The sequence below is a fragment of the Hyperoodon ampullatus genome, assembly GCF_949752795.1.
Source record: "Hyperoodon ampullatus genome assembly, chromosome: 19".
Classification (NCBI taxonomy): Eukaryota; Metazoa; Chordata; class Mammalia; order Artiodactyla; family Ziphiidae; genus Hyperoodon; species Hyperoodon ampullatus.
The window spans coordinates 29,934,013-29,955,447 of record NC_136932.1 but is presented as its reverse complement, the minus strand read 5'-3'; the positions used below and the strand labels follow the sequence as shown (position 1 = coordinate 29,955,447).

At 43.3% G+C, this 21,435-nt stretch overlaps 1 protein-coding gene and 1 pseudogene across 2 annotated transcripts in view; both read left to right on the top strand.

The window, feature by feature from the left end:
- LOC307067921 (RAD52 motif-containing protein 1-like) overlaps positions 1 to 21,435 on the top strand; it is a gene marked incomplete at both ends in the record, with an annotated part of 408,529 nt that overhangs the window by 174,614 nt on the left and 212,480 nt on the right. The window lies entirely within an intron of this gene.
- LOC307067447 (uncharacterized protein C2orf78-like) lies at positions 13,518 to 15,152 on the top strand (annotated as a pseudogene). Its single transcript has one exon. The product of its transcript is annotated as an uncharacterized protein C2orf78-like (transcript).

Below are 21,435 nucleotides of genomic sequence, written 5' to 3'. Positions count from 1 at the left end.
TACTGAGTACCTCATCCCCTAGATGATGTGGGCCCTCTAGCGTGAGGTCAGTTGTGCCTTGTTCATATCTCCTTGGTGATCTGGGCACTCTGGTGTGAAGTCAGTCCTTCTTGATTCCCATTCCCTTGGTGATATGGCCCCTCTGGTGTGAGGTCACTCTGCCTGGTTCCCATTCCCTTGGTGATGTGGACACTCTGGTGTGATGTGGAATCTCCTGGCTTCCTCATTTTTTTTTTTACATCTTTATTGGAGTATAATTGCTTAACAATGGTGTGTTAGTTTCTGTTTTATAACAAAATGAATCAGTTATACATACACATATGTTCCCATATCCCCTCCCTCTTGCGTCTCCCTCCCACCCTCCCTATCCCACCCCTCCAGGCGGTCACAAAGCACCGAGCTGATCTCCCTGCGCTATGTGGCTGCTTCCCACTATCTATCTACCTTATGTTTGGTAGTGTATATATGTCCATGCCTCTCTCTCGCTTTGTCACAGGTTACCCTTTCCCCTCCCCATATCCTCAAGTCCATTCTCTAGTAGGTCTGTGTCTTTACTCCTGTCTTACCCGTATGTTCTTCATGACATTTTTTTCTTAAATTCCATATATATGTGTCAACATACAGTATTTGTCTTTCTCTTTCTGAGTTACTTCACTCTGTATGACAGACTCTAGGTCCATCCACCTCATTATAAATAGCTCAATTTCATTTCTTTTTATGGCTGAGTAATATTCCATTGTATATATGTGCCACATCTTCTTTACCCATTCATCCGATGATGGACACTTAGGTTGTTTCCAACTCCGGGCTATCGTAAATAGGGCTGCTATGAACATTTTGGTACATGTCTCTTTTTGAATTATGGTTTTCTCAGAGTATATGCCCAGTAGTGGGATTGCTGGGTCATATGGTAGTTCTATTTGTAGTTTTTTAAGGAACCTCCATACTGTTCTCCATAGTGGCTGTACCAATTCACATTCCCACCAGCAGTGCAAGAGTGTTCCCTTTTTTCCACAGCCTCTCCAGCATTTATTGTTTCTAGATTTTTTGATGATGGCCACTCTGACTGGTGTGAGATGATATCTCATTGTAGTTTTGATTTGCATTTCTCTAATGAGAAAAGATGTTGAGCATCCTTTCATGTGTTTGTTGGCAGTCTGTATATCTTCTGTGGAGAAATGTCTATTTAGGTCTTCTGCCCATTTTTGGATTGGGTTGTTTGTTTTTTTGTTATTGAGCTGCATGAGCTGCTTATAAATTTTGGATATTAATCCTTTGTCAGTTGCTTCATTTGCAAATATTTTCTCCCATTTTAAGGGTTGTCTTTTGGTCTTGTTTATGGTTTCCTTTCCTGTGCAAAAGCTTTTAAGTTTCATTAGGTCCCATGTGTTTATTTTTGTCTTTATTTCCATTTCTCTAGGAGGTGGGTCCAAAAGGATCTTGCTGTGATTTATGTCATAGAGTGTTCTGCCTATGTTTTCCTCTAAGAGTTTGATAGTTTCTGGCCTTACATTTAGGTCTTTAAACCATTTTGAGCTTATTTTTGTGTATGGTGTTAGGGAGTGATCTAATCTCATACTTTTACATGTCCCTGTCCAGTTTTCCCAGCACCACTTATTGAAGAGACTGTCCTTTCTCCACTGTACATTCCTGCCTCCTTTATCAAAGATAAGATGACCATATGTGCGTGTGTTTATCTCTGGGCTTTCTATCCTGTTCCATTGATCTATATTTCTGTTTTTGTGCCAGTACCATACTGTCTTGATTACTGTAGCTTTGTAATATAGTCTGAAGTCAGGGAGTCTGATTCCTCCGGCTCCATTTTTCATTCTCAAGATTGCTTTGGCCTTTTGGGGTCTTTTGTGTTTCCATACAAATTGTGAATATTTTTGTTCTAGCTCTGTGAAAAATGCCAGTGGTAGTTTGATAGGGATTGCATTGAATCTGTAGATTGCTTTGGGTAGTAGAGTCATTTTCACAATGTTGATTCTTCCAATCCAAGAACATGGTATATCTCTCCATCTATTTGTATCATCTTTAATTTCATTCATCAGTGTCTTATAATTTTTTGCATACAGTTCTTTTGTCTCCTTAGGTAGGTTTATTCCTAGATATTTTATTCTTTTTGTTGCAATGGTAAATGGGAGTGTTTTCTTGATTTCACTTTCAGATTTTTCATCATTAGTGTATAGGAATGCCAGAGATTTCTGTGCATTAATTTTGTATCCTGCTACTTTACCAAATTCATTGATTAGCTCTAGTAGTTTTCTGGTAGCATCTTTAGGATTCTCTATGTATAGTATCATGTCATCTGCAAACAGTGACAGCTTTACTTCTTCTTTTCCAATTTGAATTCCTTTTCTTTCCTTTACTTCTCAGATTTCTGTGGCTAAAACTTCCAAAACTAGGTTGAATAAGAGTGGTGAGAGTGGACAACCTTGTCTTGTTCCTGATCTTAGTGGAAATGGTTTCGGTTTTTCAGCATTGAGGACGATGTTGGCTGTGGGTCTGTCATATATGGCCTTTATTATGTTGAGAAAAGTTCCCTCTATGCCTACTTTCTGCAGGGTTTTTATCATAAATGGGTGTTGAATTTTGTCGAAAGCTTTCTCTGCATCTATGGAGATGATCAAATGGTTTTTGTCCTTCAGTTTGTTAATATGGTGTATCACATTGATTGATTTGCATATATTGAAGAATCCTTGCATTCCTGGAATAAACCCCACTTGATCATGGTGTATGATCCTTTTAATGTGCTGTTGGATTCTGTTTGCTAGTATTTTGTTGAGGATTTTTGCATCTATGTTCATCAGTGATATTGGCCTGTAGTTTTCTTTCTTTGTGACATCCTTGCCTGGTTTTGGTATCAAGGTGATGGTGGCCTCGTAGAATGAGTTTGGGAGTGTTCCTCCCTCTGCTATATTTTGGAAGAGTTTGAGAAGGATAGGTGTTAGCTCTTCTCTAAGTGTTTGATACAATTCGCCTGTGAAGCCATCTGGTCCTGGGCTTTTGTTTGTTGGAAGATTGTTAATCACAGTTTCAATTTCAGTGCTTGTGATTGGTCTGTTCATATTTTCTATTTCTTCCTGATTCAGTCTTGGCAGGTTGTGCATTTCTAAGAATTTGTCCATTTCTTCCAGGTTGTCCATTTTATTGGCATAGAGTTTCTTGTAGTAATCTCTCATGATCTTTTATATTTCTGCAGTGTCAGTTGTTACTTCTCCTTTTTCATTTCTAATTCTATTGATTTGAGTCTCCTCCATTTTTTTCTTGATGAGTCTGGCTAATGGTTTATCAATTTTGTTTATCTTCTCCAAGAACCAGCTTTTAGTTTTAATGATCTTTGCTATCGTTTCCTTCATTTCTTTTTCAATTTTTTCTGATCTGATTTTTATGATTTCTTTCCTTCTGCTAACTTTGGGATGTTTTTCTTCTTTTTCCTCTAATTGCTTTAGGTGCAAGGTTAGGTTGTTTATTTGAGATGTTTCCTGTTTCTTAAGGTAGGATTGTATTGCTATAAACTACCCTCTTAGAACTGCTTTTGCTGCATCCCATAGGTTTTGGGTCATCGTGTCTCTATTGTCATTTGTTTGTAGGTATTTTTAAATTTCCTCTTTGATATCTTCAGTGATCACTTCGTTATTAAGTCGTGTATTGTTTAGCCTCCATGTGTTTGTATTTTTTACATATCTTTCCTGTAATTGATATCTAGTCTCATAGCATTGTGGTCGGAAAAGATACTTGATACAATTTCAATTTTCTTAAATTGACCAAGGCTTGATTTGTGACCCAAGATATGATCTATCCTGGAGAATGTTTCATGAGCACTTGAGAAAAATGTGTATTCTATTTTTGGATGGAATGTCCTATAAATATCAATTAAGTCCATCTTGTTTAATGTATCATTTAAAGCTTGTGTTTCCTTATTTATTTTCATTTTGGATGATCTGTCATTTGGTGAAAGTGTGGTGTTAAAGTCCCCTACTATGAATGTGTTACTGTCAATTTCCCCTTTTATGGCTGTTAGTATTTGCCTTATGTATTGAGGTGCTCCTATGTTGGGTGCATAAATATTTACAATTGTTATATCTTCTTCTTGGATCGATCCCTTGATCGTTATGTAGTGTCCTTCTTTTTCTCTTCTAGTAGTCTTTTTTGGTCTATTTTGTCTGATATGAGAATTGCTACCCTAGCTTTCTTTTGGTTTCCATTTGCATGGAATATCTTTTTCCATCCCCGTACTTTCAGTCTGTATGTGTCTCTAGGTCTGAAATGGGTCTCTTGTAGACAGCATAATTATGGATCTTGTTTTTTTATCCATTCAGCCAATCTGTGTCTTTTGGTGGGAGCATTTAGTCCATTTACATTTAAGGTAGTTATCGATATGTATGTTCCTATTCCCATTTTCTTAATTGTTTTGGGTTCGTTATAGTAGTTCTTTTCCTTCTGTTGTGTTTCTTGCCTAGAGAAGTTCCTTTAGCATTTGTTGTAAAGCTGGTTTGGTGGTGCTTAACTCTCTCAGCTTTTGCTTGTCCCTAAAGGTTTTAATTTCTCCATCAAATCTGAATGAGATCCTTCTTGGTAGAGTAATCTTGGTTGCAGGTTTTTCTCCTTCATCACTTTAAATATTTCCTGCCAGTCCCTTCTGGCTTGCACAGTTTCTGCTGAAAGATTAGCTGTTAACTTTATGGGGATTCCCTCGTGTGTTATTTGTTGTTTTTCTCTTGCTGCTTTTAATATGTTTTCTTTGTATTTAATTTTTGACAGTTTGATTAATATGTGTCTTGGCGTATTTCTCCTTGGATTTATCGTGTATGGGACTCTCTGTGCCTCCTGGACTTGAGTGATCTTTTCCTTTCGCATATCAGGGAAGTTTTCAACTATAATCTCTTCAAATATTTTCTCACTTCCTTTCTTTTTCTCTTCTTCTTCTGGAACCCCTATAATTCAAATGTTGGTGCATTTAATGTTGTCACAGAGGTCTCTGAGACTGTCCTCAGTTCTTTTCATTCTTTTTTCTTTCTTTTGCTCTGAAGTAGTTATTTCCTCTATTTTATCTTCCACATCATTTATGTGTTCTTCTGCCTCAGTTATTCTGCTATTGATCCCATCTAGAGTATTTTTCATTTCATTTGTTGTGTTTTTAATCATTGCGTGATTCATCTTTAGTTCTTCTAGGTCCTTGTTAACTGTTTCTTGCATTTTGTCTATTCTATTTCCAAGATTTTGGATCATCTTTACTATCATTATTCTGAATTCTTTTTCAGGTAGACTTCCTATTTCCTCTTCATTTGTTAGGTCTGGTGGGTTTTTATCTTCCTCCTTCTCATGCTGTGTGGTTTTCTGTCTTCTCATTATGCTTATCTTAGTGTGTTTGAGGTCTCCTTTTTGCAGACTGCAGGTTCATAGTTCCCGTTGTTTTTGGTGTCTGTCCCCAGTGGCTAAGGTTGGTTCAGTGGCTTGTGTCGGTTTCCTGGTGGAGGGGACTGTTGCCTGTGTTCTGGTGGATGAGGCTGGATCTTGTATTTCTGGTGGGCAGGTCCACGTCTGGTTGTGTGTTTTGGGGTGTCTGTGGACTTTTTATTATTTTAGGCAGCCTCTCTGCTAATGGGTGGCGTTGCGTTCCTGTCTTGCTTGTTGTTTGGCATAGGGTGTCCCGCACTGTAGCTTGCTGGTCGTTGAGTGATGCTGGGTCCTGGCGTTGAGACGGAGATCTCTGGAAGATATTCGCCATTTGATATTATGTGGAGCTGGGAGGTCTCTTGTGGACCAGTGTCCTGAAGTTGTCTCTCCCACCTCAGAGGCACAGCACTGACTCCTGGCTCCTCAATTTGGGATGATTTGTTGTCTCTTCATGTATTCCACAGATGCAGGGTACATCAAGTTGATTGTGGAGCTTTAATCCGCTGCTTCTGAGGCTGCTGGGAGATATTTCTCCTTCTATTCCTTGTTCTCACAGCTCCCGGAGCTCAGCTTTGGATTTGGCCCCGCCTCTCCGTGTAAGTCGCCGGAGGTCGTCTGTTCTTCGCTCAGACAGGACAGGGTTAAAGCAGCAGCCGCTTCGGGGACTCTGGCTCACTCATGCCAGGAGGGAGGGAGGGTCACGGTGTGCGGAGCGAGCCTTCAGTGGCAGAGGCCGGTGTGACGTTGCACCAGCCCAAGGCATGCCGTGCGTTCTCCTAGGGAAGCTGTCCGTGGATCCCGGGACCCCAGGAGTGACGGGCTGCACAGGCTCCCCGGAAGGGGGGCATGGACCGTGACCTGTGCTCACACACAGGCTTTTTGATGGCGGCAGCAGCCCCAGCGTCCCATGCCCGTCTCTGGGGTCCACACTTTCAGCCACGGCTCACGCCCATCTCTGGAGCTCCTTTAAGCAGCGCTCTTAATCCCCTCTCCTCGCGCACCAGGAAACAAAGAGGGAAGAAAAAGTCTCTTGGCTCTTCGGCAGGTCCAGAATTTTTCCCGGACTTCCTCCCAGCTAGCTGTGGAGCATTAGCCCCTTCAGGCTGTGTTCACGCAGCCAACACCAGTCCTCTCCCTGCGCTCTGATTGAAGCCCGAGCCTCAGCTCCTAGCACCGCCTGCCCCGGCGGGCGAGCAGACAAGCCTCTCGGCCTGGTGAGTGCCGGTTGGCACCGATCCTCTGTGCGGGAATCTCTCCGCTTTGCCCTACCCAGGTACGTGGGGGAGTTTCTTGCCTTTTGGGAGGTCTGAGGTCTTCTGCCAGCGTTCTGTAGGAGTTGTACACAGTTGTTCTGTGTAGCTGTATTTCTGGTGTATCTGTGGGGAGGAAGGTGATCTCTGCGTCTTACTCTTCTGCCATCATCCCCGGAAACCCCTAACATTTTTATGTTGTGTGCCCTCTGGTGCGAGGTCACTCTTGTCTGGTTTCTCACCTTTTTATGATGTGGGCCCTCTGGTGTGGGGTGGATATTGCTTGGTGTCTCATCCACTTTGTGATGTCGGCCCTCTGGTTTGAAGTCACTCTTTCCCAGTTCCCATCCCCTTGGTGCTGTGGGCCCTCTGGTGTGAGGTGGATCTTCCTGGGTTCCTTATCCCCTTGGTGATGTTGGCCCTCTTGTATGAGGTGGTCCCTACCTGGTTCCCATCCGCTTGGTGATGTGGGCCCTCTGGTGTGAAGTGGATCCTGCAGGGATCCTCTTCAACTTGGTGATGTGTGCCCTCTTGAGTTAGTTCACTCCTGCTAGTTTTCTCAACTTTTTATGATATGGGCCCTCTGCTATTAGGCAACTCCTGCCTGGTTCCCATTACCTTGGTGATGTGGGCCCTCTGGTGTGAGGTGGATCCTCCTGGGTGCCACATCCGCTTGGTGATATGGACCCTCTAGTGTGAGGTCGTTCCTTCCTGTTTTCCATTCCCTTGATGTGTGCACTCTGGTGTGAGTTCACTCTTGCCTTGTTCCCATCCCCTTTATGATGTGGGCCCTCTGGTGTGAGGGGGATCCTGCTGCATGGCTCATCCCCTTGGTGTTGTGGGCCCTCTTGTGTGAAGTGGATCCTGCTGGGTTCCTCTTCCCCTTGGTTTTGTGGGCCCTCTTGTGCTAGGTCACTCTTGCTAGGTTTCTCACCTTTTCATGATGTGGGTCTTCTGGTATGTGGTAACGCCTGCCGGGTTCCCAACCCCTTGTTGATGTGGGCCGTCTGGTGTGAGGTCACTCCTTCTTGGTTTCTCACCTTTTATTGATATGGGTCCTCTGGTGTGTGGTGTATCCTGCTGGGTGCCTCATCCCCTTGGTGATGTGGGCCCTGTGGTGTGAGGTGGATCCTGCTGGGTTCCTCATTCCCTTGATGATATTCATCCTCTGGTGTGAGTTCACTCCAGCCTGGTTCCCATCCCTTAGGTTATGTGTGCCCTCTAGTGTGAGGTCACTCCTGCCTGGTTCCCTTCCCCTTGGTGATGTGGGCCCTGTGGTGTGAGGTCACTGATGCCTGGTATCCATCTCCTTTGTGATGTTGTCCCTCTTGTGTGAGGTGGATCCTGCTGCGTGCCTCAAACACTTGGTGATGTGTGCCCTATGTTGTGTGGTCACTCCTGCTGGGTTTCTCACTTTTTATGATGTGGGCCCTCTGTTTTGAGATCACTCCTGCCTGATTCCCATTCCATTTGTGATGTGGGCCCTCTGGTGTTTGTTAGATGAATATTGCTTGGTGCCTCATCCTCTTCATGACATGGGCACTCTGGTGTGAAATCAGTCCTTCCATATGCACATTCCCTTGGTGATGTGGGCCCTCTGCTGTGAGGTCACTCTTTCTTGGTTTCTCACTTCTTTGTGATGTGGGCCCTGTGGTGTGACGTATTTTATGTCTGATTCCCATCTACTTTGTGATATGGGCCCTCTGCTGTGAAGTGGATATTGCTTGGTCCCTCATCCCCTTGGTGATATGGGTCTTCTGGTGTGAGGTCACTCCTGCTGGGATTTTGAACTTTATATAATGTGGGCCCTCTGGTGTGAGTTCACTCCTGTCTGATTGCCATTCCCTTGGTGCTATGGGCCTTCTGTGAGGTGTATCCTGCTAGGTGCCTCATCCCCTTGGCAATTTTGGCCCTCTGCTGTAGGTGTTTCCTGCCTGATTCCCATCCCCTTGCTGATGTTGGCCCTCTGGTGTGAGGTCAGTTCATCCTGTTTCCCATCCCCTTGGTTATGTATGCCCTGTAGTGTGAGGTCACTCCTGCCTGGTTCCCATCCCCTTGGTTATGTATGCCCTGTAGTGTGAGGTCACTCCTGCTTGGTTCCCATCCCCTTGGTGATGTGGGCCCTCTGGTGTGAGGTCACTGATGCCTGGTATCCATCACCTTTGTGATGCTGTCCCTCTGGTGTGAGGTGGATCCTGCTGGGTGCATCAAACTCTTGGTGATGTGGGCCCTATGTTGTGTGGTCACTCCTGCTGGGTTTTTCAATTTTTATGATGTGTGCCCTCTAGTGTGAGGTCACTTATGCCTGGTTCCCTTCCCCTTGGAGAAGGGGGCCCTCTTGTGTGAGGTCACTCTTTCCTTGTTACCATCCCCTTGGTGATGTGGGCCATATGGTGTGAGATGGTTCCTGCTGGGTTCCTCACGTTTTATGATGTGGTCCTTGTACTGTCAGGGAGCTCCTGCCTGGTTCCCAACGCCTTTGTGATGAGGTCCCTCTGGTGTCAGGTGGATCCTGGTTGGTTCCCATCCACTGGGTGATGTTAGCCCTATGGTGTGTGGTCACAACTGCTGGGTTCCTTACATTTTTATGATGTGGTCCCTCATGTGTGAGGGAATTCCTGCCTGTTTCCCATGCCATTGGCGATGGGTGCCCTGTGGTCTGACGTGTAATCTGATGGGTTCCTCATCCCATTGGTGATATGGGCCCTGGGTGTGAGTACACTCTCACCTGGTTCCCATACCCTTGGTGATGTGGGCCCTCTGGTGTGAGTTGGATCCTGCTGGGTTCTTCATCCCCTTCATCATGTTCACCCTCTGCAGTGAGGTGTTACCAGCCTGGTTCCCATCCTCTTGATCATGTGGGCTATCTATTGTGAGGTCAAAACTGATGGGTTCCTCACCTTTTTATGATGTGGGTCCTCTGGTGTGAGGTCACTCCTGCCTGCTTCCCATGCCCTTGGTGATGTGGGCCCTGTGGTGTGAGGTCGATCCTAAAGGGTTCCTCATCGCCTTGGTGATGTGTGCCCTCTGTTGTAAGGTCAGAACTGCTCGGTTCCTCACATTTATATGATGTGGGCCCTCTGCTGTGAGGTCATTCTGACCTGGTTCCCATTCCCTTGGTGATATTGGCCCTCTGCTGTGAGGTGGTCCCTGCTGTGTTCCTCCCCTTTTTATGATGTGGGCTTTCTGCTGTGAGGTAGCTCCTACTTGGATCCAATTGACATGGTGATGTTGGCCCTCAGGTGTGAGGTGGATGCCACTGGGTACCAATCCCCTTCTTGATGTGGTCCCTCTGGTGTGAGGTGGAACCTCCTGGCTTCCTCACATTTTTATGTTGTGGGCTCTCTGATGCGAGGTCACTCTTGTCTGGTTTCTCAACATTTTATGATGTGGGCCCTCTGGTGTGAGGTGGATATAGCTTGGTGTCTCATCCCCTTTGTGATGTGGGCCCTCTGCTGTGAAGTCTTTCTTAACTGGTTCCCATCCCCTTGGTGATTTAGGCCGTCTGGTGTGAAGTGGATCCTGCTAGGTGCCTCACCATCTTGGTGATATGGGCCCTCTGGTGTGAGGTGGTTCCTTCCTGTTTTCCATCCCCTTGGTGATGTGTGGACTCTGGGACAGCCATAGTCTAACCAAGTTTCATTCCACAAGCATTTATTTACAATTCTGAAAACTTCCATATAATTACAAATGGGACAATGCTAGTAAAGTACTATTTGGATAAAGAAATGATACAATTGAGCACAACATAGTTTACAAACTTACAATTACGCACATTCAATTTGGTGCTAAGTCATAAAATATTCTTTTGCAATTTATGAAAAATATCCAATAGGCATGTAATGGCCAAAAAGTACAACTGGTAGAAATATCTATAGACATGACAATGTACAAATTGTGACATAAATCTATCAGAAACTAGAAAATCAATGTTGGCCTTATAGTTCCAGCTTATTAAAAGATACAGGGTTTGGTTGGGAACACAAAACAATCCAGACCTGGCCATAACAGGGTTTCCAGAAACTATGGGAAGTAGCAAAGAGTAGGCCTCTCGATGGGAGTGGGTTCAACATGAGATGAAACCATGCCTTAATGGGTATGTAGTATGCTGGGATGGAAAATATAGGAGCAAGGGATATTTGGAGAATCAGACAGCTAAGTATTTGACACTAACAAAATCGACCAGTATCCCATAGGGCCTCAGGTACCATGCAAGGGTTTGAGGGATTCCAGTATTTAATTAAATCACAATGTGACAATGGGAAGAATTAAGGAGAGCCTCAGGGGTAGATGAACTGGGGATGTTACACCAAGACATGTCTCAGTTAACCTGATGGGTTCAAAATGCAGGAAGTGGGTATACGGGACAAGACAATACCCTAACTCTAAGAATAAAAGTTTGGGTCAGCATAGGGCCTGAGCTCTTTAGTTTCTTCCCCCTACATGTAAGATTCTTTTAGATGTTAAGATGAAGCTGAGCCTGCATGCAAAAGTTACATGGCTGGAACTAGGGAGAGAAAATAAGTTACATAGGCTCGGAACCAGGAAAAGCCTAAATAAGGGTTTGCCTCAATAGAATTGAATGTTGGAACTGAATATTTTAATATGTAAACATTTTACTGACACCAAAATGTGCATTACCACACTTACCCGAATCTCACACCACCCACCCTACCTGCAGTAGCTATGGGTCCATTGCTTTCCATGAAAATATAGAGAAATGAGACACTGATCTGGCTTGCAGGTATTTAGTAAGTTGTTAGCCTCACATCACATACTAGTATCATGTAAGTAGGCCATCTGAAGTAGGAAGCTTAGGGGAAAAACCCTGAGAAAAACTTAAAATCTTAAACCACATCTCTATACTACAACACCTTTCACAATTTCTTCTCAGATAAGCATCATCCCCATCAGTGAAACAACTCATATCTCATAATAGGAAAAACAGGCCTAAAAATTAAATGTGTGTCTTTGGAGGTCCCATCTATGGGATATCTTCCTGGTACTAGAAAAGTCCCCAGAAATATCAATCTTTGCACCCCTCCCTGAAAGCTTACCACCAAGGAAAATAACTGGATCCATAGATTTCCTACCTCAAACCAGCTAACCTCACATATAAATCAATAGCAACTCAGCCCTTACTCTTATCACAGTCACAAGAGCGGTTAGGGAGAAAAGTACTAACCGCGGGAACTAAAACAGAGGCAATCCAGGCCAAGTTGGGCTGATGGTATATATCTGCTCCTTACACTTGGGTGCATAATGTGACTCACCACAATGTCTTTTTCACAGACCCTTTTTAAACTTTCTCCACAAAATCCAACAGGTCAATTTCGTTCTTGATGCTTCAAGATAAACAATCGTCATGAGAAAAACATGCAATATGTCTTACAATGTTGGAGTCCTTAAAAATATGACAAGGAAATAACCATGTAGACAAAACCAGAGCATTTTAAAAAATCTGTATTCTACAAACATACCAGTGAATTCTATTAAGAACGTAATATGACATAAAACAAAATGAGGAATACATGTAAGACTGTTCTCTTTAGTGTACAGAATTCATGGCAGTTGCTGCACTATCGAGCTACTTATATCTATGACTGTCTGTTCTGGTCATACAAAATGTGGCCAAAGTTTGTTAACCTGTTTCCCACAGAAACCAAAAACTCTACATGAAGCTCTTTTCTCCTGGTCCCTTTCACCTTATCTGCTCCCAGTTCTCCACAAATGTCCTCTTCCTTCTCTAATTATTCTCCTCCTCATTTTGCTTGGCCTTGCACCAAAGCATGCAAGACAGAGAATCCTAGAGGTCCAAGATTCCAGAGTGGCTGTTTGCAAGGGGGAGGAGATTACAGTAACTGCCACACTGTATATACTTCTGTGCAAAGAAAAAGGGACAGTATTCAGAATGTCTCACGTATAAAAGAGCTGGATGGCAGGATACCTGTGTGGCCCAAGGAACCAGATGTAGCAAATTATTGGCAAAAGAATTGCAACCCAAGGCATTTCAGAACTCTTGTTATGATAGTGCCAGTTTAACTGTCCTCACTTCCTTAATTTATACCAGGATTTAAGACCTTAGGGTCCAAGATCCTGTCCAGAGCAAGCAGGCTAAGACTCTGTCGTTGTTTATATATTTCATCAGGGAGGGCTCTACTCCCTCTCCTAGTTCATGGTGTGAAGTGTTCTTAGCCTCTCAGGAAAGTGGGGAGAAACGAAAGGACTCTATATGAGAATGCTAGGCTTTGTAAAACATTTCATGTTTTAAAAATAAGACTCATTTTTAATTGACTTATAACAATCCTATGAAATACAAAGAAAACCAAGAATCAGTGACATGAAATGATCACCAGTAAGAATTACAACAGTCATCACTTATCTCGTAGCATAGGACACTGTCCATGATCCTTAAGAAGAGTCGGTAGAAATGCCTTGCCCATCTTGCCCCTAAACACCAACACAGCAATCATGTACCTTGAAAGGTACATGATTGCTGTGTTGGTGTTTAGGGGAAACATCTCACTTACCAGGGACTGACTTCTACCTTGATTCCTTTGTAGGGATGGAGACTTCCCTGGTGATGAAAACTTCCCTGTGATGGCAACCTCCAATCCAGACATTTTGTGTGACACAAACTCAAGAACTCCCCAAGTCCTGCAGGAGCAGAAATATTCAGATACTTGAGAGTAATCCACCACCCGGACTTGGGGACATTTCAGGGACAGCTCCAGTCCAGACTGCCAGACTGTAGTCTGTAGTCAGGAGACTGTAGTCTCCTGGCCCTGCCTCCAGCTCCAAGCCAGGGACAAATAGAGAGTAAGAACTTGGAGGATATTAAAACCAAGCTTTCGAAGCCTCTGGATGCCTACCAGATCCCAAGAGAAAACCAAGAGTCTCCACTACTCCCTTCTAGAAATCCTTGATATTCACCAGCTCCCAGGCTGCACTGACCCCGTCAGCCAAGAGGATCAGTCTGCTTCTGAAAATGCTGATCTGGGAAAGAACAGCCCGAGTCTTGAGGACCTAAAGACATTTGAAAATGGGATGGAATCTAGCAGTGGTTTTGCAGACATTACTACACTGGCGGAGGATATTCACTTTCCCCAGCTCTTTAATTCATTGAAAGATCCTGATAAATCCAAAGGTCCCAACGTGATCAAAGCCAAAGACACCAGAACCATTAAAGTGAATCAGGTGCAGGAAAAGCCAAGTGTCATAAAGGTTCCCTCTGATCAACCCAGGAAGAACAAACATAAGGCCTCTGAGCCTATCAGTGGTGCTCCCAAGGCCAAAATCCAGCCAAAGAATCCAGAGTGCCTGTTAGGAGGAGAAGTGGTTCTAGGCAATGCTGCAGTCAGTGACAGGGCTCCTGTGAACACGGCCAAACATTCTAAAGGCAAACCTCAGAAAGCTGCATCCAGAAAGATCAGCAAAACTAAGAGCCACAGGCGGGAAAAGACCACAAGGACCAGAGGAAGAAAGAAGGCTGAAGAGAATAAGCAGTCAGGGAACAAAGCCAAGGCAGAAGAGAAGCCAACAATTCCCAAGACGAAGTGAAAGGAACACCAAACTGAGCTTATCCACGAGAGCATTAAAAAGCCTCGAACCTCCCTAGGCATGCGCATGCTGGAGTCTGTGAAGGTTTTTCATGCACTGGGGAAGAAGAATGGTAAGAAAACTGGGCTCCCTTCCTGTCGGGTCTTGGGAAATTCAAGCAACCCTAAAGACCCCCAGCCACACCCAGCTATCCAGCCATGGTGGCGTATCCCACGTGAGGGTAAGAGTCCTGAGAAAACTCAAGTTGAAGCCCAGAAACCAGACAGCAGTGCTGAAAAAGAGTGTCCATCTCCATCCCAGTATGAGCTGCCTCCACCTGAGAAGGTCAGGTTGGTACCTCTGCCTTTTTCTACCTGGGACAAGCCTCAAGCTCGACCTGCTCCTTGGGGGCCACAGTCTCTGGCCTCACATCGGCCTGCTGTGGCGGACCATGCCCAGCCTGCTTCTACTAACTCAGCTCAACCTGCTGCAGCCAGTTCATCCCAGCCAGCTCCTTCCTCTTTGCCAGGTCCTGCCAAACCAGCTCAGCCAACTGTGACCAACCCAACCCAACTGGGTGGGACCAACCATACCCAGCCTAGTGTCCCTCAGTCTGCTGCTCCTAGGCCTGCACCCTACAAAACTTCATCTTGCGCTTCTCTCCAGCGGGAGCCTGTCCCCCCTGCTGTGACTAAGCACCACTCCCCACCCAAGCTCCAAACCCCATTTCTACTCCAAGACTTCAGCAAGCAACGAAGACCATGGAGGGAACCCAACGTTTCTGAGCCAGTCATGTCAAAGCCTATCGAACAAGAGCAGAGACCAGAGTGGGAGGCCATGAAGAGGCAGGCTCAACAAGAATGTGAGAATGCTGCCAAATACACCTCTTTGGGGAACCTGCAATTTTTCATTGAGAGGGAAAAAGAAATGGAAATTACTAACAACTATGGATATTTATAGTAAGAGCTGCTAGGATTGTTGGTGCCACCTTGGGTACCAGCTGTTCTTCCATATATAAATAAGATAGGTATAAATTTCTCTATTTATTTTGATATATTTTAAAACAATAAAACTGAATAAGTAAATATAATAGAATTAAAAGATGAGTAATAAACCTTTTGAATTTTGAGATGCTGCTAACTGTGGCGTGCTTTAATTTTTTTGTTTTGTTTTGTTTTTGATGGGGTTGGAATCAAAGTCTGCATGAAAAAGGAAGGACTGAAAGTCGGATGGGAGAATGAAGGAAAGGGGAGGAAAGGGGTAAAACCTGATGAAAGAGGAAGGAACGTGGCCCAGGGCTAGGAAGGTCGAAAGAGATTTATGGGTTGCTGAAAGGAAGCAGGAGTGAGGATGAAATGGCAGAAGTAAATAGCAGGGTCAGAGGTCAGGGTTGAAAGAACAAAATGTGAGTAGAGTTGAAGATGACAGAATGTGAGTCTAGGTTTACTAGGAGAAATAGAAAAAGTCTCTTGGGGAGGTTGGCCTTAAGTCTCACAACCACCACATAGGTATTTAAGAAAACAAGAGGTTCAGGACACATCTCTGAAAGGTTTGAGTTGCCTTATGCAGGTGTGATTTTAGTTAGGGGTACAGGGAAATCTACCAGAGAGGTGGCTAGGGCTCAGAGTTATCCTAGGGGCAGCTGATGATAGGGGCAGAGCCAAGGGAACTGCTGCATCAGGAGGCCCACGAATAGGGCCTGGTATGAAAATCACCATGTACTCAACACCTAAGCACCAGGGCAGCTAATGCACTATTCAGTTAATCCTGGCAATGACAGGCAAGGCCAGTACTCCTGTGCAACTTCACTTAGAGACGTGCAGCAAACGGCTGAGGTCACAACGCATGTGGAGGTACAAGGCCTCAATTTGAGGCCCAAATGCCTCTGAAGTCCTCAGTATTTACAAGTGCCTGCAGTCATCCAACCTGGCTTTCAGAGCACAGCATGCTGAGGTTACTCGTGGATGAGATCAAACTTCTGGACAGGCCTAAGTATTAACTTGAGGGGCTTCCTCCATTGACCAGGGGGTGTGCCACCTTCTGTAAACATCACCATCAACTGAAACGCACGAGAAAAATCCGACGGAAGCATCCACTCTCACGGGTGAGAGCTGTGGGGGCACGGGCACTGGGCAACCGCTCCAACAGCCACAGGACGCAGGTGCCCAGCGGTTCAGGGGCTCCCTCATAGGCCTCGTGCGTCTGCTCGAGGGAGTGAGGATGGGAGAGAGCGGCAGGGGGTGGGCGTGAAAAGGAATGCAGTGGGGCGAATGGAGAGATGGAGACAGTGGATCGTGGACAGTGACCATGGGAAAACTGGCAATTTTCATTTTCAAAATTAATTTTTTGAGATGTCATTCACATGCAATAAAATTCACCTCCTGAAACTGCAAATTCAGTATCATTTCGTACATTCTCAAGCATAGGCAACCATCACCATCATCTATCCCATCACGTTTTCATCACTCCAAAAAGAAGCCCCTGTAACCATCAGCAGGCCCTCTTCATCCCCTCCTCCTTCAGTCCCTGCAACCATTCATTTCCTTTCTGTCACTATGGTTTTGCCTTTTCTGGACATTTCATGAAGTAATCCAAATGTGGCCACTGTGTGGGGCTTCTTTCACTTAGCATAATGTTTTCAAGTTCGTCCATGTCGTAGCATGTGTCAGTACTTCATTCCTTTCTATGACTGTGTAATATTACTCATATACACCACATTTAAAATATCCATTCATCCATTGATGGGCATTTCGGTTTTTTACACTAAAAATCTCCATTTATTGACAATTGATTCTGTGCCAGGCAGCACCAGGCTAAGTTACTGACCTTATTTCACAGATAAAGAGGCTTGGAGAGTGTGAAGAGTTTGCCCAAGATTAAGAGCTAGTAATTGGGGGAATTGGGGTCTGAATTCAGGTGACCTTCAGAGGTAATAAATTCACATGACAGAACATTAGAAAAGGTACACAGGGTATTCAATGAAAAGTCACCCTTTTCCCCACATTCCCCAGCCACACATTTCCCTCCTCAGAGACATCTGCTTTTGCCGTGCCATGGATCCTTCCAGAGAACTCTTTATACCTCAACATGTATGTATCACAATTTATTGACTCATGTGTCCCACGGGTTTGAAATGTCACTTTTATGGTATAATAGATTCTTATACGTACTTATATTACTCTTTTCAGAGCTGTCCTGACTCTTTTTTGCCTATCTTTTACGTTTGCCATTTCTCTAAAATTCTTTTTATCTTGTTTTTGATTTAAAAAACCTTTTCTTATTCTTGTTTGTTTCTCTTAAGGCATTATCCATTATGTTCATTCGCTCGTATTATTTTATTTAATTAATTTATTTTTGGCAGTGTCGGGTATTAGTTGCAGCACGTGGGCTCTTTCTTGCGGCTTGTGGACTCTTTAGTTGTGGCGTGAAGGCTCCACAGCACGTAGGCTCAGTGGTTGCGGCGTGCGGGCTTAGCTCCCTGGTGGCATGTGGGATCTCAGTTCCTCAACCAGGGATCAAACCTGCATCTCCTGAGTTGGAAGGCAGATTCTTAAGCACTGGACAACAGGGATGTCCCCACTCTTGTATTATTTTAAATTTAATCCTCATTTCTAAATTTTTTTTTTAGTTTGAATTCTGTCCTGAGTTCTATCATCTTACCTAATTCTGGTTTATGCTGTTCATTCATCTGTTTTTTTATTATGGTAAAATATACATAAAACAAAATTTAGTATTTCAACCATTTTCAAGTATACAATTCAGTGACATTAAATACATTCACAATGTTGTGCAACCATCAGCACTACCCAAATTCAAAATAATTATGTCAAAAGATGGAGCAGGACCTCAGAAAGATGGAGGCAGCAGCATAGTTTCTGAATCTCTCCAAACCCGTTCATGGAAGAAGATAAGCTAAAACCAAACACCCATAGTTGGCATTTATCAGCATTTACCATTTCCATAACTTTTTCACCCTCCCAAACAAAGACTCTATAACCATTAAACAATGACTTCCAATTCCCTTCTCGATCCATGTTCTTTCATCTTTTCCATTGTTTTTCCTAATGTCATTTAGCCCACTTTGAAATAATAGGTTTCAGGGTTTTTTTTCGGTATGCGGGACTCTCACCGCTGTGGCTTCTCACCGTTGTGGCCTCTCCCATCATGGAGCACAGGCTCCAGACACGAAGGCCCAGTGGCCATGGCCCACAGGCCCAGCTGCTCCGTGGCATGTGGGATCCTCCCGGACCGGGGCACGAACCCGTGTCCCCTGCATTGGCAGGCGGACTCTCAACCACTGTGCCACCAGGGAAGACCTAGGTTACAGTTTTCATCTGTTTTGTGGACCTGTCTTTTCCAACTTGATTTTATTGTCTGAAGAGATGTTATTCTGCTCATTATTCTCCTTTTTCTTACGCTACCTCTGTATCAGATTTGATCCCAATCATTTTCTTTTATTGATTTTTGGATGAAAAAAGTTTTAAAGGGCTTTGAAAAGGAGGTACGAGGCGATGGCTGTTTCATCAATGCTTCACTTATACTCTTTGAAAAAAACTGTGCTCCAGGAGCCATAAACCAGTGGGCTTTATCATTGGACAGAGTGCAGAGAAAGGACCCCACGAAAGCTGATCACCTAAGCAAAAATGATTTAGTTATGATTTCACCCATGATTGGTGACAAACCAGCCTGGGAAACTCAATGAACCAGAGACAAGGTATAATGCCATCTTTCCTTCTCTCTGCCTCAGCTCTCAAGGATTGGTCACCTACATGTTATTAGTAATTATTAGCTTGTTTCTGTTCATAGTTACTATCAGAAGACACAGCACTTATGGGCCTAATTACACTGCCCAGCTACGCACCATTCTTCTTCGTTTTGGCTTCCCGTGCACCAGCAGGAACCTCATTTTTTTTTGTTCTCCCTTCACCACAGCCCAGTAAGGTTTGTGAATGATTCTCAGTCTCACCAGAATCTGTATCTCTCACTCTGCCCCAACATCCCACCCTATCATGCGTTCCCTGAAATGTACTCTAGAAATTTAGGTAAACTGGGTATTTTACCACTGTTCACCATCTCTTATGAAACCAGAAGAAGAGCAGCTTTCTTATGGAATGACGGAGAACTTGTAAAGATAAAACACCAGTCTGCAGGAGAAAGGGAAGAAGAGAATGATGGAAATAGTTTCTGGAAAACTATTTTTACATTATGTTTCGTTTGTTCCTGGTAAATAAATTGAAATCTTCAAAACATTAAAAAAAATCTAAACCACTAAATTCAATAATACAGGAATATAAATTAAAAAAAAAATTTCTTTGGCTGAGCAGCATGTGGGATCTTAGCTCCCCAACTAGGGATTGAACCCACGTCTGCTGCATTGGAAGCACACAGTCTTAACCACTGGACCACCAGGGAAGTCCCAGGAATATAACTTTTAGAGGAGAAGTTATAAACCCCTTGGTTATATGAACTGGAGATTTTTAGTAAGAAGCCATGTATTTTAAATGACTTGGAGCTTTAAAGAAAGGAAGGAAGGAGTGAAGGAAGGAAGGAAGGAAGAAAGAAAGAAAAAGGACTTCCTTGGTGGTGCAGTGGATATAATATCAAAAATATATTAATTAATTAAATAAATTTTAAAAAGCAAAAAACATACTGAAATCCACTGACTAATTATTCAGGCTGTTATATCTCACTATTTCCAGATACATCCCTTTATAAACTTTTAGTAAAAGGTTATCTTATGTCAGAACAAACGAATTACAAACTTTTCTCTTTTTCCAAAATTTGAGAAATTCCACTACACTTCTATCTTCAAATTTTATAAAAATGTAAAAGTAGTGACAACCCTTATACTTACATCCAATTGCATCATCTGGCCTCATGCTTTCTACATCAATCAAATATCTACAAAACAACAAAATGCGAGTCATTTGTAAATAAAAAGAAAAGAAAATCAAGTTTTTGCAAAGAAGGTCCAATTTTGCTTTACAAATATAGATATAAAAATCCTAAGAAAATATCAGCACATCTAATCAATAATTATTAAAGAATTATATACACCATGACTACAAAAAGGCATTATTCCAAGGACGCAAGGATAACGCAACTTTAGAAAACCTATTAATATAATTATTTACATTAATACAACAATTTAATTAATAAATGAAAGAGAATAAAATACAGGCAGATGGTAAAAAGTTATCTGATAACATGCAACAGTCAGTTTCGGTGAAAATGCTCTGTACACTATAAACAGGAGACTTAATAGGACAGAGTATTCCTCAAGAACCAACAAATAACAAAAGAAAAATTAGGATAAATATGAACATCATATCTAAAAAACCCTATCTAAGCAACCATCGGAGCCAGAAACTTAGGAATCACCATCACTGACAGCTATTTCTCCCTCGCCCTCATCCTCAACCCACCACCAGTGTTAACAATGATACTGCCTACATACCTCTAGAATCTGTCCACATCTTTCCACCAAAATGATCACCATACCCTGGTCCAAACCACCATTATGCCCAATTTCTACAAAAGTCTCCTAACTTGTTTCCTCGCTTCCACTCTTTCTCCCTGCAGTGTTTTCTCCACTGGGTAGCAAAATGATAGGTTGAAAGTGCAATTGGGTATGTTCCACACACTCACCTTCAACAAAAAAAGTTCAATGGTTTTCTATTACTCTTAAAGTCTGAAACCTTAAACATAAGCCTGCACGATCGAGCTCCTACCCACACTTGTAGCTCCATTATAATCACATGCTCCCCCAACAGCCCCACCTTCCTGGCCAGTTCCTCCAACACAGCATATGCTTTCCTCTTATAGGGTCTTTTGCTATTCCTTATGCTCAGAAATCTCTCCCCAACGTCCCTATCTGGTTAATACCTACTTATCCTTCAGATATCAGCTGAAACATCCCTAAATAAACCTTCTCTAATTTCCATGATGAGATCAAATCCTCCCTAAAATATGCTCTCATGGTACCATATTCCTCTCCTTGGCACTTGTCAGAGTTGTAATTCTACATGCAGAGTATGATCCTTGAATATCTATTCCCTCTCTGGACTGTTAGAATTCACAAAGGGCAGGTCAAGTCTCTTCACTCACAAAATTTCACAAGTCTTTTTGCTAACACCCAGCACAGTGCTTAAACATAACACGTGCTCAATAAGTATTTCCTGAATGAACAACCATAAATTGGTACAGTATAGCAACATCCACAGAAACCATAAGGGCATAAACT